The 15,862-nt window shown below is 38.5% G+C and overlaps 1 protein-coding gene across 5 annotated transcripts in view; it reads right to left on the reverse strand.

The window, feature by feature from the left end:
• Positions 1 to 15,862, reverse strand: part of PARD3B (par-3 family cell polarity regulator beta) — a 413,289-nt gene that overhangs the window by 154,367 nt on the left and 243,060 nt on the right. The window lies entirely within an intron of this gene.

Genomic DNA, 15,862 nt, shown 5'->3' on the forward strand with positions numbered 1-15,862 from the left:
GTTCTGGCTCAGTGGCTTCACAGAGTCTTGAAGCATGGACCAGAGTCCAGCTACAATTAGATCATGATGCACTTGGATAATCAGACTTTTAATCACCTGTACAGTACCATGTATCAGGTGCAATACTCAGTGCCCAATTTGATCCATTTCAGCTACACATGGTGGTTGCATCCTTGGATGAAATTTCAAAATCTGGGATTAAAGGCAACTTTTCTGCAAGAACAGGCAGTTATTTCAAAGAGACAGCAATCCAATCAAAATAAATCAGTACAATGAAACATCCTAAATTAATACTAAAATGCAATCTTTGGCTGAAACAGGGTCCTAAAGCAACTGATAGGACTTTTAGGACTCTTACTATAAGATCAAAGCCTAAGTGTGCTCAGAGTAAAAGGGACTCTAGAACTGGAACAGGTAGGTTCATTTTCAGTCTGGCTCAAGCCTGGGGACCAAATCCTCAGCTGGAGTAAATCAACAGTTTTCCACTGCCTGCCAGCTGAGTATCTGTATTTTGATCACTGTACTCTATTGGCACTATACTTTGCCATTACACATACCGGTCCACAGTGTCAGACAACATTAACTCATTTTATGTTGTTACAGCACAAGTGTCAGATGTTAGTAAGTTCAGCCTGTGATAGATTCAAAGTAGTGATTTCTAGGTGAAAAAAAGCTCTTTATTATTACAGCAATCCAGAGACCGTATTAAGTTACCCCCCAGTCCTGCTAAAGGGTAAGAAGAAATGAATGTGTTTATATACTTTTCAGTAAGAATCTGTTTACTCTTTCAAAGCTCTGTTTTTACTTGAAGGAATCAAAGGTCTGGGAAGTAAATAGCTTTAGAAATATAAACAATACAAAGATGCATCATCATAGATTATCAATAGTTTTGAAATATTACTTCACACTTTGAGCACATCATCATGTGAGGTTTCTGAGGCAAAAGCATCTCTGCTAACTGCAGCTTACAAGGGTAGTTTGTTGCAGTGTTTCCCCCTGTCCAGATTAAAAAAAAAAAAAAAAAAAAAATATTTTGGAAGCCACTTATCTACAGTAAAATTTCACTGTACTCTTTAACTAGTTCTATGGCATTTAAAAAAGAAATTAACAAGTAGTTACATATTTTTAAAAGAACACTTTCAAGTAGTGTGTTTTGATTTGGTTTTTTTCTTATTTTAAGTAACAGTTTCCTGTTACATAGATGTAACCCATCCAAAATATGCTGGACAATGCTAACTTCTGAAATACTAATCTGCAGATCCTTAATTACAGTTTAGGTTTTGCTTGAGACTGACAACTGACCTTAGTAGGGTCTGACCTCTAGCCAGAACACCTTCAGGGAGACTAGATAATTATATTAATGAGCAAAGCAGGAGTTACTGTTGATCATCAACCAACCAGGAAATGAAGCTGTGTACAAAGAAATGCTGTCAGATATACAGCACAACTAAATAAAAGGAAAATGTATTCTTGTTAACTCTTTTCTGTTACGCTAATTTGAGAGTTAGCAGGTATAAAGTTTTCAAATTTTAACATGATACTGCAAATGACATACTGCTGTTTAATACCCTGAATCATTTGCAAGCATAAACGTCTTCCTTTCCGGTAATCTCATTTTGAATTTTCTATTTGGCTTATTTAATAGTAAAAGGATAGAGCATCAATCTTTTTTTGCCCTCAAAACTCAGATACTGTCCATAAACACAGTTTACTCACATATGCAGGCAAATATATTTGGCTACCTATACACAGTCATACAACAAAGAGGTATAAAACTTCATTCTTTGCAATCATGTCGCTTCTCAGCTGCATTTCTAATTTCTAAATGCTATGACAATATAAAAATTAGGTACTACTACTTCCATTACCAGCCCTTCAATAGATTTTTAAAACTAAATAACAAGTATCACTAATCTTGAAATTATAAGCTTTTGCTCCACCTACAATAACAGCCAGCCTCATAAACATTAAGAAGAAATGTACACAAACATTTTGAATAATTTGAAGGATATTAAGTTGCTCTGCCACATTTTGTTTAGCAATATCAGAGCATCTTATTTTGCTTTTTTACAGTGGTTAGTGCTGCATTTAACTTTTTCAAGTTGACCAACTGTATAAATAGCTTTCATGTTCAATGATTACAAAAAATTCCTGGCTTCAGTACGATTATACTAACTTTTTGTTTCTTCTGTATCAAAAGTGAACACTTGCATCTGTATTCTGCATTGCATCCTGTTTTTTGTCAAATATTTTTGCCTTCTTTAGTCTTCCTCTGACTGTGGGCCAGTATTTTCTTCACAGTTAAGAGGGAAATTTGGTTAATCTGTGAAATGCATGCCATTCAATTTCCTCAAGAAGATAATGCAAAACAAGCCATAACGTGGCTGGGTATAGACTTGTGACAATCAATTACTTCAATACTTACATAATAAAATTTATATAATAAAAGTTCATGCATATTATCATGCGGTTAATCAGAGCTGCTTGGCAGCTTCTTCCCTCAACCTTTAACGAGTATATCAATCCTTATATTGGACAGTGATATGTACTATGGAATTTACTTCAAGAGCAGAAAACTAAAATCAGATTTTGAAACATTGGGGTTAATGTTCATAGAATAAAAAAACGTGATGGCTCTTCTACCATGTGCTTAATTGGCCCCCCTGTGAAAAAGCAGTCCCACAGGAAGAAGCAGGAAGCTACTAGTTGGGTTCATATTTTGCTGTAAGAGAAAAAGAAAGTAACGGGCAATCAGTCATAATTTCTCTTCAGAGCAACAACCCTGATAAACATTTTTGTGAATAATTTTTTCTGATGTGGTTACTAAGTGTTTACATGTGTTCAAAGGGAAGCATGAAAACTCTAGAGAAGTGAAATCTATTGAAGATTAGCAGATACATAGAAACTGTTCTTGCCTTCGCTCTTTAAATTCCTGAATATTTGAAGGCAAGGAGAGCTCTTGGAGACACAAGGTATAAACTTGTCATATCTTTGTATTTCTTATTAGGCATTAGCATTTGGTGGTCTCAGAAAGAGGACAGAGGCTATATAGACTTTTTGTCTGATCCAGTATGACCAGTGTTACCTTCTTGGGATGTGGTACAGATGAAAGGTGTACAGAACAACAAACAAAAAACCAAAATAAATATGACACTGTTTCCTGTTCCTATCAGTTCTTTATTACTTGCATTATGAAAGTGCAAAGAACCTCTCTAATCACGGGCTAAAACCCCACTGCACTTGTAATCAAATAGAATAATACTTGGTACCTCTACTAATTTTTCATCAAACCTACCTGTATTTCTGCGATATCGGCTCTCTTTTGAATGGCAGGACTACAGATCTCTGTTTCTGCAGTAATTTATTTATGATTTGTCAACACTTTGTAAAGTACAGTTCATCTCCTGCTATATTCCTTTTATGCACCTATGCCTCAAGTGTTTTCTATTTTAAACATAAAACCCAGATGTTTTGGCACAATATTAATTTACTCAGATTTCACATTCAGATGAACTTTAATTGTTAAGTACAGTATTTCAAATGAATATCGCATGCACCGGCCCATAACAGAGCTAATAACAAGTTCCTTCCTCATCTTTTAAAGACTACATTAGTGGTTCATTTCTTCTGAACAGCAATCTAGAAAAGCTAAACACAGAATTTCCTCATGTTCTCTTAAACTGGTTTTGCTATTTGTTTATTTCAAGTCAGTTCTGACAGAACAGTCTCTTCTTGCTTAGATGCTGTTTCACAGAATGGGTTAATTTTTCTCAAAATAGATTATAAAACTCCCCCAACAACTCTTAAATCTGTTTTAGTGCAGAAGCCCTCTGATTTGGAGTTGGTGCTTTGTAGCAGCTTTAGCACAGTTTTATTGCTGACTCTTGTTCTTCAGATGTTTGTGCTTTTAACTCTTAAAGAAGACAAATGATATTCCTCTATGGTAAAGCACATTACAAACATACTACCCTTCTAGTTCATTCAGTTTGATCTAAACCAGCTATTCTGAGTAAGAGCTAATATTTACATTATCTTATACCATATGACTTAGTTTTTAATCACTAGGTTTTCTTAGTCTGATTAAGCAATTAAACTGTTGAACTGAAAACTACAGGCAATTAATTTATGTGAAGGTCCTAAGAAATGCTGTTTGAAGTTTAGCAACAATCCTCTACCAAAGATAAGAAACACATGAAAGATCAAATTGCAAAAGCGTATTTTAGTATTAGCCCTTTTAGTATTGTTGGCCTTTTTGTTGTTTATTGATTCTATTTACTCCAGCAGTCATTCCTGGTTTCCATTTTCAAAAAATCACTAACAAAATGGGCTCTCTGTTCTGCTAATGCAAATTACAGTGCAAGTGAAGACTCTTCATACGCTGTAAGTGTAACTTATCATTAAACTGGGAGAAGAATTAACTGCCTCGGCTTCTTTAGCTATAGAAACTTCCTTAAAAATGTCTAAGTTCCCTTCTTCTTTCAGTTTGGATCATAAAGTACTTGGTCTAACAAGACAGAAGATAGAAGGAAAGAGGTGGAGCTTTTAATGCCAAGTCACATAGGTCTGAAAGAAGTTACTGTTGCAGAAACACTCACTGAGGTTTGAGGAACACTGAAATGAGCAGTACTACCTGCAAGGTAAATGCTTAAAACATACAATGGCAGAGTTCACTCTATATTTGATCATTTTACTGTTTCTTTTGCTCTAGGTCAGTATCAGAAGATTCTTGCATCTCCAGTTGACGAGAAGTACTAAACATAAAAAAGGGTGTCAGAACATCACCAAGATGGCCCTTAAAAAAACCCAAACAACAACCTACAAAGAAGTCCCAAGAAAACCCATGGGAAGAGGGTTGTGTTGATCTGCATATACGATGCTGAGAAGCTGGGTTTTTTTTCATCAAATGGTGGTTACGTGAACGTGTTATTTTGGTTTGAATCAAAGTATATCAAGTATATACCCATATCCCTTATCACTAAATATTCACTAGCTACCTTTACTTTCTACGATGCTTTGGCGTCTTGCTGGGTGAAGGAGCAGTATGAAAGGCAGGTAAGCTAATCACAGACACATACTGCTGTGCTGACTGGTGAGTGCTCAGGTCAGAATTTTAAAAGATTCCTTGTGGGCACTTCCATGAGGGGAAAAAGGGTAGGAAAGGAAGAGGGAAACCAGGCAACCAGAGTCCATATAGGGATAGGGGTTTAAAAAATATTAAGTACTTGCTCTCAGAAAATGAATGCCTTAAGGTTTCAGCTTCAATCTTGTGCCCCATAACTCATGACCCCCCATTTTATGCAAAATATATGAAATATTTAATCTTTTTACACTACCACTCTATATTGCTCCAAATCCAGAGATTTAGGCCCAGCACTTGCTACTTACAGTCAAAAGTGATTCTTTAAAGCATATGTGGTTTATGGACTGACTACAGCAGGATCTTCCCACATAGTGTTTGCTGTATTAATAAAGAAGCATTTTTATTTGTTTACACATACAGTAATACTGTATCTACTACATACTAAATAAAAAGCATAATTTATTTGCATTTTCTTGTCTGATTCTCTGAAAAGGCTCATAAAATTTTAATGAAAGTGGTTAAAGCAACAAACAATGTATCAAAATTATATGCAAAAAATGACCTTAAAAGAATACTATTAACATTGCAAAGTAAAGTGCTTAGGCTTGGAGAATGCCACAGCAGAGGTGTCCATTATTAACTTATCTCTCTTTATGCACCCATTGTAATAGACCTTCATTTTACATCCAAAATACATTATGACAATTTTATTTACAAAACTCCAGCTTCCCTCTTTCAGGAAAGATCTACAAATATTTTCTTCCACGTGTACAACAATTACCCTCCTTTCCTAACACACACGTTAGTATCTGCTCTGAATCAGCTTTAAACAGTCTTCAATGCATCTTTCTCTGAAACATCTTAATAGTAACATTTTTTTAACAAACACTAATGACATCATTTTAAGATAAACATGTACTATCTGTGTCACAGAGACAAGGAACTAAAACAGAAGGTGAAGATCAATTCAGGTTCCCACCTCTTGTGCATACCTAACATCCAGCTCACAGCACTGGGCTCCCAGCACTATTGTCACCAACTCTGGTTGCAGCCTGAATACATTCAGCACTTCTGCAAACCAGCACACATGCAGGTGTCAGGCACCGACAACGTGAAGAATGCTGTCTCACTGCATGCGGTTCAAAGACACATCCCTGCCCCCAGCTATTCTGAGGTATAGGCAGAGCGAGAAAATAATTTTTAGCAGCACTGAATGGGTAGCAAACAGATGATATTTCTTTTTCCCTGAAATTATCTACACATGATCACATCCTCCAACCGGAATAAACCAAGCAGCTACACACCTTACACCTTCAATAGTAAATGAGGTGATGGTTGGGCCTTACACAACGGCAAGATCCCTCTTGTGCTCTGAAAGTCTTTGGGAAGAATTAGGTTTTGATTATATAGTCTCACACCATCAGCATTCTCAAAAAGGGTCTGAGTTGGCTTTGCAGACATCCTTACAGCTAGTGTTGCCTACTCCAGACACCTCAAACCTTTAAACTTACATTCTTTTAAGCCGGTATATACAGTTTCCTAGGTGTGGGGTTTTGGTGAGGGTCTTTTTCAGTCTGTTTTAAAGAAAACCAGAGTTTTCTTTACTGCAAGGCTGGCTGTCACCCTTTTCTTTCCCATGTGTTTTCCAGATCCACTGTTCCAGAACAAGACAAGCTAGTCTCCCCCTCTGTCACTTACATCACCCTTTCCCACACTGCATCTTCTCACCTAACCACATGCCCGATCTCCCTTTTTTCCCCCATCCCCAGCATCCTCTTCTAGCTGCTCCCCGCCCCCACTAGCCTGCTATCTTCCAAGCCTCTAGCCATAAATTCTTACTTTGTCCTCTCCTAAACAAAAACAAATATCAGAGTTATTTTAGGTGACAGTAAAAGAACAACCTCTGTCAAAAAAGCAAATAAAGCCCCAGTTTCAATTGACACTTGAATGGAAAGTTTTACTTCAAACAGCTCCAGTTTCACAGAATCTGTAATGGGATGTGTCACACATGACACTTAACAGGTGATAACAGCAACTACTGCACACTACACCAATACCTTATACACAAAAAGAGAAAAGAAAATGCAAACCATGAGTAAAGGAGAGCAAAGGTTTTTCCCGAGACTTAATGACTTACCCATACAGAATGGCTGTACAGATACCCACTACAGGATGGCAGAAAAAGAATGACTGTAAGAAATAATTTATTTTTTTTTTATATATGTATTTGCTCTTTTAGTATAAACTCAGACTGAGACTTATTCTTTGTAGCTATTTTTTGATGCACATTTCGGTAATAAGCACCAAGCTATTTGATGCAATGGCTGACAAAATTTCATCCTGCATGTCATACACATTTACGTATCTTTAAGATTAAAACCAGTATGCCATTTTTTAGACTAGAATTAAATTCTATAAGCATCAATTGAACAATTTTGTCTTTTTGTTTTCAGAATTAGGCATCTGAGCAGATTATAAAGCAATAAAAAAAGAGTCATCTGACTAACTATACTGTACTGGATTTCTCTTTTAGAACATCTCTGTTTGTCAATATCAGTATTACAACTGGCAACCAAAAAACCAACCCCTTTTTTGAACACAGGAATTTATGCCAACTGCAGATAGCAACAAAAAATTGTAATTACATGAAAAACCCAAACAAATCGATGCCAGATCCTCTGTTCTAGTCCTGCTGCACAGACAGGCTTGAAAACTGCCATTGCAAGTTGACTTTTTTGTTTGCAACCTTTGTATGTGCAATCATCCTTCAGTAACAAATGCAAACTTGTAGTGCCAAGTTCTAGTTCCGTGCTGTTTGTACCTCAGTTTGCCAGGTCCTGACCACAGCACTGGAAGGGAACTGATCCCTATTTAAGCTTTCAGTGCAGCAGTCAGGGACTTGCTGCTATTATGGCACCAAGGAAACTCTCATTCTGAAATTGGGCAAACTGTAGAATTAGGGTCTGCCTCTCTCCAGTGAATTCCCTGCTTTGCCCTGAACCCATTATTCACACTAGACAAAACGGCTCCTTCCTACTCCCTTCAGTCTGTGAACTTAGCAAGCAAGCAACCTCAGAACAGAAGGAGATGGTCTCACAGAAAAAAACAAAACCACTGGTACTGAAACATACTGTACAAAGCAACTGTCCCCAGGATGTGACTGTGCCCTGCATGCTCTCCTGCCCATGGTGGACAGAGGGGAACCATAAGCAAAACAGTAGGCAGAAGGCTCTGCATGAACTGGTACCAGAATGGCCAAAAAACCTCAATGAAATAAAGATTATGTAAATATAACTGTACTAAGTCTGCTAACGTCCTTGAAAATCTGGAGGTGAAGCTTGTAGGTCACAGATTTGCTCCCCTCCCAGACAGATATCCAATCCACAAAGGCTTCTTTTGGATATAGTCAGCTTGAAGACGAGGGAAAGAATAAAGAAAGTATTTTTACAACAGAAGGTGAATAACTAAAAGGGCAGGAATCAGTTACAGGTTAGCCTCAGTATAGGTGTCAGACTACTTGGGGCGGGGTGGTGTTCTGTGTGGGAATATCAGCATTTAAGTGTCTTTAAAAAAACCCAAACAAACATAAATAAATTTGGTCTTTTAACAATAGGGTTCTTCTGTGCGCTCACAGGGTTAAGATACCAATCATTATGTTTATTACTTGTAGATAAAACCAAAATGATTGGCAACTACATCACCCCATGCAAGACTAAATCAAAGCCAATGAGAAATTTCATCTATCAAGACATTAGGCAGAGGAAAGTGTAAACACTAGAGAAGCTGGTATGTTTTGAAAGGGCAGCATGGTGCCGTTGCCTGAGGTAGGAGGAAAGTACTCGCTGATAGTCGATGGTAATTCATGGAAGAGCTTTCTACTCTTCTATGAAATGCTTTCTATGTGGGTTGCCACTGCTATGTACAGAAAAACCCTGCCGCTCTGCTCTTAGGTCAGAAAAAAAGGATTTTAGGAGGATACTTAATTAGGAATGATGTTCTGGGTACTTTTGGAGCACTTTGTAGCTAAGTGGTGAGTAGCATTGCCGTATTGAAGGACCTAGTAAAAATAATGCTGTTTCATAAGACATACAAATAGCAATGTAATTCTTTTCTTAAAAGTTAATTTCTGAACCATATTGCTCTGCACAGCTTTTATTACACAAAGATATGCATTAATAAATAGCACCAGCAATCCATTTTATATAATAAAGCCTTATTTCAAATGTTATGGAAGGCAAACACTGTACAAGAAACCATTTCGGAAGTGAGCTGGACTAGAAATATCAATTACTGGCAGCTACCTTCAAAATCCTTCTCAATGACACGGCAACACGATGGAACTTCAAAATAAAAAATGAAGGAGAAGAATCACTGTAAGTGGAGAATTATAAATTCTTCCATGTCTATATTCAAGCCTCAGCAGGTAATGCAACTGGCAAATACACAGTATTACAAAATTTGAAAACCCCCACAAAACCTAACAAACAAAAACTCAAACAAAACCACAACAGTTACATCTTCACTGGGGCTACATAATCTTTAACTTCGTCAACTAGTTTAAAAAAAGAAAAGTGTCCTCTTCCACTCTTCAGCCAGTAGCTCATTCAGTTCAATGCTTTTCTTTCTACATCTCATACTTCATACTCCAAAATATAAGTTAGAGGGCCAGATGTATTATCTGGGAAGTTTTCCAAATTCATTAACTCCTTGGCACCAATGACTCCAGGATACCCACTGCCAGCACTGAATATTATTCCCAGCAAAAAACCAGCTCCTGGAGGGAAAGGATTAATAAAATGAAGCATTTGGCAGTGGCTGTTGGTCTCTTTGGTCATAACAAGCAACTAAAGGAACCACAGTAGTTGCCAACACTGACCACAGCCAACTTTTCAGTACCTAGTACTCTGAAGGTCTTTCCTGAACATCTGCAGATCATTCACCACAAAGCTTGACAAACGCATAGGTACTGCTTGAAGGAACACAAACCCAGTAGAGAAAAGGCTGGCAGGAAGGCTGTGACTCCAGTGCTATCTGGAGGGTGGTAAACGTTACCCAGGGGTGTTAAAATTGCATTGCTGCTTTCTCCTCAACTACAGAAGATGTGGTCTGAGGCAACTAATTTTGCTTTCTGAAATGGATGCAGCCTGGCTGTCACCAACTAAAGGGCTGATGACTGAAGAGCCTTACAAGGCTCTAGAAATGCAGGAGACCTGATGGATCCACTTGCTGTTTTCAGCTTTCTTCTTAGGGCTGAAGGGGAGTTCCATGAAGAAAACCAGCTTACTATCAGTCATGCAGGCACTTCCATGAGCCATCTGTTTAAGCTTCTCTGGTGATGGTGCCATCTGATGTAAAGATTAGCATACAGGCAGAGGTCCCCAGGATTTCAAACATTAAAAGTTGTTTTGCTGGCTGCTGTGCCTTACTTTGAATCTTCCAATAAAAAGCAAATCAGGTTCTTTCCATTCTTCAAACTTCACACTTTCTGTTTCTTATTCTTTGATTAGAGTTAATGCCAGCTTTCTTGTTTTTTGCCGTCTCCAATGATTTCAAATTTAGTGATGATTCTTAGAGGCAGTGATATTCCAGGATCCAGAGATGCCAAGATCTCAAGTATTAATAACCACTTCTGCAGAACTGAAGTATTTATTTTCCTGTGTGAAATTCTGCACTAACCCAGTTACACTGCTTCTGCTTTTGGAGAACGCTTTATTTCTGCCTGACAGAGCACTCCTCATATAGACATGCCCACCATATTTACAAGCCATCCTACCCTCATGTCAGAAACAACCTGGACTACAAGGCAGTAGGAAGCTCCAACTCAAAGCAGAAACTTTCAGCAAAGACATGAAATGCGGCAGGCTCAGCACAGACAGTCACAGGGAAAATTATCACCAGGTCTCAGGAAAAGAACGCATGCCCCAAACTGCCTACAACTGATAACTCATACCAGCACCGTACCATCTTCTAGAGAGAGTATTTCAGCACGCAACAGATACAGACTTCTGCAGGCACACCTCTCCTTTAGTCTACTGCAAGCTGACACAGACAATGTATTTACCACAGAAAGATGGCCACTTATTTAAAGCACCATCAGGCCTTATGGTAAGTGGATACATTCTTTACAACTATTAAAAAGTCTGCACTTAATTTCATACTACTTAAACATTCTGGGTTTTTTAATACTCTCTTGACTTGCTTCACTGAATTCTGCACAGAACAATATTCAGCACTACTGACCAGGGGGAGAAATAGCAACTATGAAGTATGAACATCAAAATACACCCCCCCTTCAGCCTCAGTTAATGTAACAATATGCCCAGAACCACTTCCAGAATTTAAAAGAACAGTAAAAAAAAAAAAAGGAGGTAGAAGGAATATGAATGTATAAGTACCTTGGCTGGAAAAAAATTCTTCTGTGTTGAATTTATTTTTTTTTTCGTCCTAGTCACTTCCCCCACTTCTGTATCCTAAGGAAGCTATAACATTGGGTAACTACTGAGCATGAAATTTCCCAGGTCACATTAAACAAAGTTCCTGCCCCTTTCTCTGCTCGTGGAGTGAAGAATACTCCCCAAGGAAAAAGGCTGTTAGTTTGCAATCCCTGGATGCCAACAATTCATACTGGGCAACACATAATTCCCATATTGCTGAGATATGACGGAAAATAAGTAAACCCTTCATCTCTATTGTTTAGTTTTGAAGACTGCAGTTTGGTTACGTGCCAGACCAGGTGGTCGTCTCTGAGAAAAGGCCATCGTTACTGCCACGCGGACTTTCCACTCCAAGTTTACCCACATGTAAAAATGAGGGATTCCTGACACCCAGAATCACTCTCCAGCATCTTGCTCTAATAAACCTACTGTCACAGCTTTAGCAGGCATTTCCTTAGCTATGCATTCACAGGAGTGCTCTGAATAGTTCCTATCTGCAGGAGCTCTTATTTCATGGGGGTCAAATGGAAATATCTATATTTGGTACACTTTTAGGGCACAAGCTTCCTTCACAGACAACAGGAATTTCGGGTAAGATATACGTGCACCTTTGTTCTTGAAGTGGGAATACAGAAAGGGTTTTGCTGTTGAAGCTAGGGTTGTTTTACTACACTGTTGTAGTACAGAAAATTCACATTTGCTGGGTGAGACAGAGCGAAATGAAAGCTTCTGCTCGACGTATGCTTTTACAGGGTCATTTGTTCTCTGGTTCAGTAGCTTTCTGTGATCAGCTGGATTGAAAGAAACCCTACCCAGTCCCTGTGGTTCTCCAGGAAAATTGTCCTTTCTGTCTGAGCTGCCTGTTCACTCCATCTGGCACTTAGGAAAGCTTCTCCTTGCTTGTCAGACTCAGCTGCTCAATCTTCTCTCACTCCTTAGGACAGGACCAGACCCAGAGTGTAGCAGTCCGAACAAAGCTAAAAGATAGCCATAGCCCCTTTACAGCAAGTAACATCACACAGTCAAAAATACACAAACCCAAGTTTCACTAGCATTAAACAAAACTCTCCGAAACTCACTTTCAGTTTAGTCTTCAGGACAAGACATAAAGACTCAAATTTGCTCCCCCCTACTGCCTGCCTTTCAGCACAAAGACATATCTGAAGATCTGCAAATCTTCTTTCATCCACGCTTTCCCCCTCAGATGTGCCTGTCTACCCCCTCCACCCCAGTCAACTTCCTTCAGCTCAGGCTGATCCCAGGATCAAAAACTGTCAGTTACAAAATCATTCTTCTCTTCCTCTGAACTTCCTTTCTCTTGCTCCCTTGGCTAAACCAGAAAAATACTATTCTTTTTTGTAGAATTATTTTTCTGCTAGGTTAGCTCCCCGCAACAGCTCATTATAAGAACAATAATGCTGGCATAGAGAGAAAAGGGGCAGAAACATGGGGCTAGGCATTTATGAATACAAGGGTATCACGGGATCCTCTTCAGGAGACAGGAAAACATTAAATCAACTATGCTATAAAACCTCAATCGCAGACCCTTGAATTTGCATCCGCGCTGCAGTTGGTCTACATTCAGCTCTGCTCTAGATGCTAAATCTCACACAAGAACACTGAGGGAAACTGGTTTCTCCTGCAAGTTTGTTATTGTTCTCAGCAGATCAGATCTATTCACTTTAATGACTGTAGTTCAAAGACAGATCTATGGACACTGCTCTCCCATATCTTAATACAATGGACACTAAGAGCCAGTCACAGAATACAAAGAATTCACAAAATCAAAGTGAAGAAGTGATTTAAGAAAATATTCTTGCAATTTAAGGATGAGACAGCAGGGATGTTCTTCTTCAGTTTGCAGAGGCTTATTGCCATTTTTTATTTCTTGCTCCTGCCACTGGGAAAGTAATTTTATCCATTGCAAGTAAAAGAGTCTTTGAAGAAATAATAATTTTAAAAAACCAATGTAAGTTTGATATGTGAATTTAATAAGGATATGGTTTGACATGGCAGGTAAGGTGATTTAATATACAGCTGCACCTCAAAGCCGCGGTTCTCACATCCATCCACTTGCCAAGTTTCCCTTCTACTGGGCATGCAAGCTTGTCTCTCAAATGAGTGGTTCAAGGAAAAAGCGCCCAGCACTACTCACTGTTGTCAGTCTTGTTTTAGTTTTAGGCTGGTTGAGCTCTCGACCATCTCACCAGTTAAGCTGTGGGACTGGAGTAAAACTAGTAATGGGAACCAGACAGCTGCGGGTAGGAGGTGCAGTGACTAAGACTGCCTTTTTGACAACAAGCTTTTAGATCAACATCGTAACATAAAACTGCACCATCAAGTGAGGGATTTTTATCAACAGATGAATTTCTCAGGACCCCACAAAAAGGGGGTCACAACAATCATCACCACACAGCTAATAAAGTCTTCAAAAACAAGGAAAAAAAAGCTGTCAAAGGAATAGTTACAGCTGGTGAGTTACTGGGGGCATAAAATTACTCAGAGTAAAAATGAGAGCTTTTTTCCCCTCCGTAGACATGAACCATCTAACTAGGTTATCCACAGAGGACCTTAACAGCCACATAGGCCTGGCAGGCAAGGGGGACTATGAAGACCACCAGCCTGGCATTCAAAAAAGATTTTGACCACACTGCTTTTCACTCAGATTCAACAATACAGCAAATTCTGTTAATTTAGAATAATTGTTTGAAGCACTGGAACTGACAACTGTCCAGCCTTCCTTTTCCCGAGTCAGCGAATAAAATCAAACTTCTCATGCAGAAATACATACAATTTGATGGGGGGTGGGGGCGCATGCCGGGGAGGGGGATCTATTACTGTATCAGTCACATTTTTAATAGCCTCTTAAAAATAATCAGTATCTGGAACTATCCAGCTTAAGCTTCTCTTGCTCAAAAACATACTAGAACTTGACAAGAGTTCTAATTTTGTTTACACCTTGTTTCATTACACTTTCCCATCTCTGACAAGTTAAAATACATGAAGTTCCAACAGAAAAAGGGAAGTTTTTCCAACTAAACGTTCTTTATACTTCATGCTCTAAATAAGAGATGAAATTAGAAGAGCATTTTTCTCAACACTAATTCATAAGGGTTAGCTCATGAAAGTTGGAGGCTCGAGATTTATTCCTACAGACTTGCAGATTTTGACCACTAAGACACAAAAACCCCTGCACCTCAGCAGTTCAATATTGTGCTGTCCTGTCCCACAGACTTGGTCACAGCATAGTTTTAGTTCTTTTGCAACAACACAGTGTTAAACAAGCCCCCCACCCCCCCAGCTCTAACCAATGTAGATGGTTAGAATGATCTGTAACACGGAAATGTTACACATTTAAAAAGAATACAAAACAAAAATCTTTAAAAAATAATGTCTATTAAAAGGGGTAATAAAGCCATAATGGCATAGAATACTAAGTAAATTAATGTACCATCTTAGCTGCACTAAATAAGCTGTGTTTGAAGATAAGAGAAAACTAAGAGTAGGCAGAGATTCAATGAAAGCTAAGCATTTTAACTTTTGGACTAGAAATCCTTATAAACTCCAACAATATCATAGATGGAATACAACATCTTTGACTTTAGACCTCACCAGACAGACATAAGTCTAGAAGAAAACATTAACTCTGTCAGTGACCTTGCAAGAAAAAGCAATCTTATTTTATGTTTCTTAGCTACATGAATTGATTCAGATTCTCAGATGACAATTTTTTGGAGCTATATGGTCAAACGAACCCTTGGCTTGGAGAATCAAAATCAAAGTTGATGATGATGATAATCATAGCACTACCATCACAAGAAAGGAAGCATCCAGGCACAGAAACCCAAAGTGAAGGTAACAGTTAAAGAATGAAAATCTTGCAGAAATATTCCCAGCAATAAAGCATCAAACTTAACCCATAGCCTAACAATTCAAAGCTTAAAGAGGCACAGGTTATGGGTAATATGGTGAACTGAGGCATCATAGGAAGATACTTGCATTTGTTTTTGTGCCAAACTGAAACAGCACCAAGCACCACACTGGCTGAACGAAGGGGGAAAAAAAAATAAATCACATAGCACAGCTTCTAGTGCCGCCACAGTTTGCTCGCCTCCATTACCCAATCCATGACAGATAGGTTAGGTTGGGCTACATTGGTATTGCAAAGGTACGCTGCAGTCTGCAAAGGAGGCAATTCCTCTTCGCACTTGCAAGAATGATTGACGCAGCCAAGTATTACACTCTTATTATGAAAGAGAAATAAAATGAACTAAAATAAATCTTTGTTTCTCCTCTCACAGATGCAGAGACAAGCGTCAGATTCTATATGCCACATGCTTTCAGTCAG

This window comes from Falco biarmicus, chromosome 8 (assembly GCF_023638135.1).
Source record: "Falco biarmicus isolate bFalBia1 chromosome 8, bFalBia1.pri, whole genome shotgun sequence".
NCBI lineage: Eukaryota > Metazoa > Chordata > Aves > Falconiformes > Falconidae > Falco > Falco biarmicus.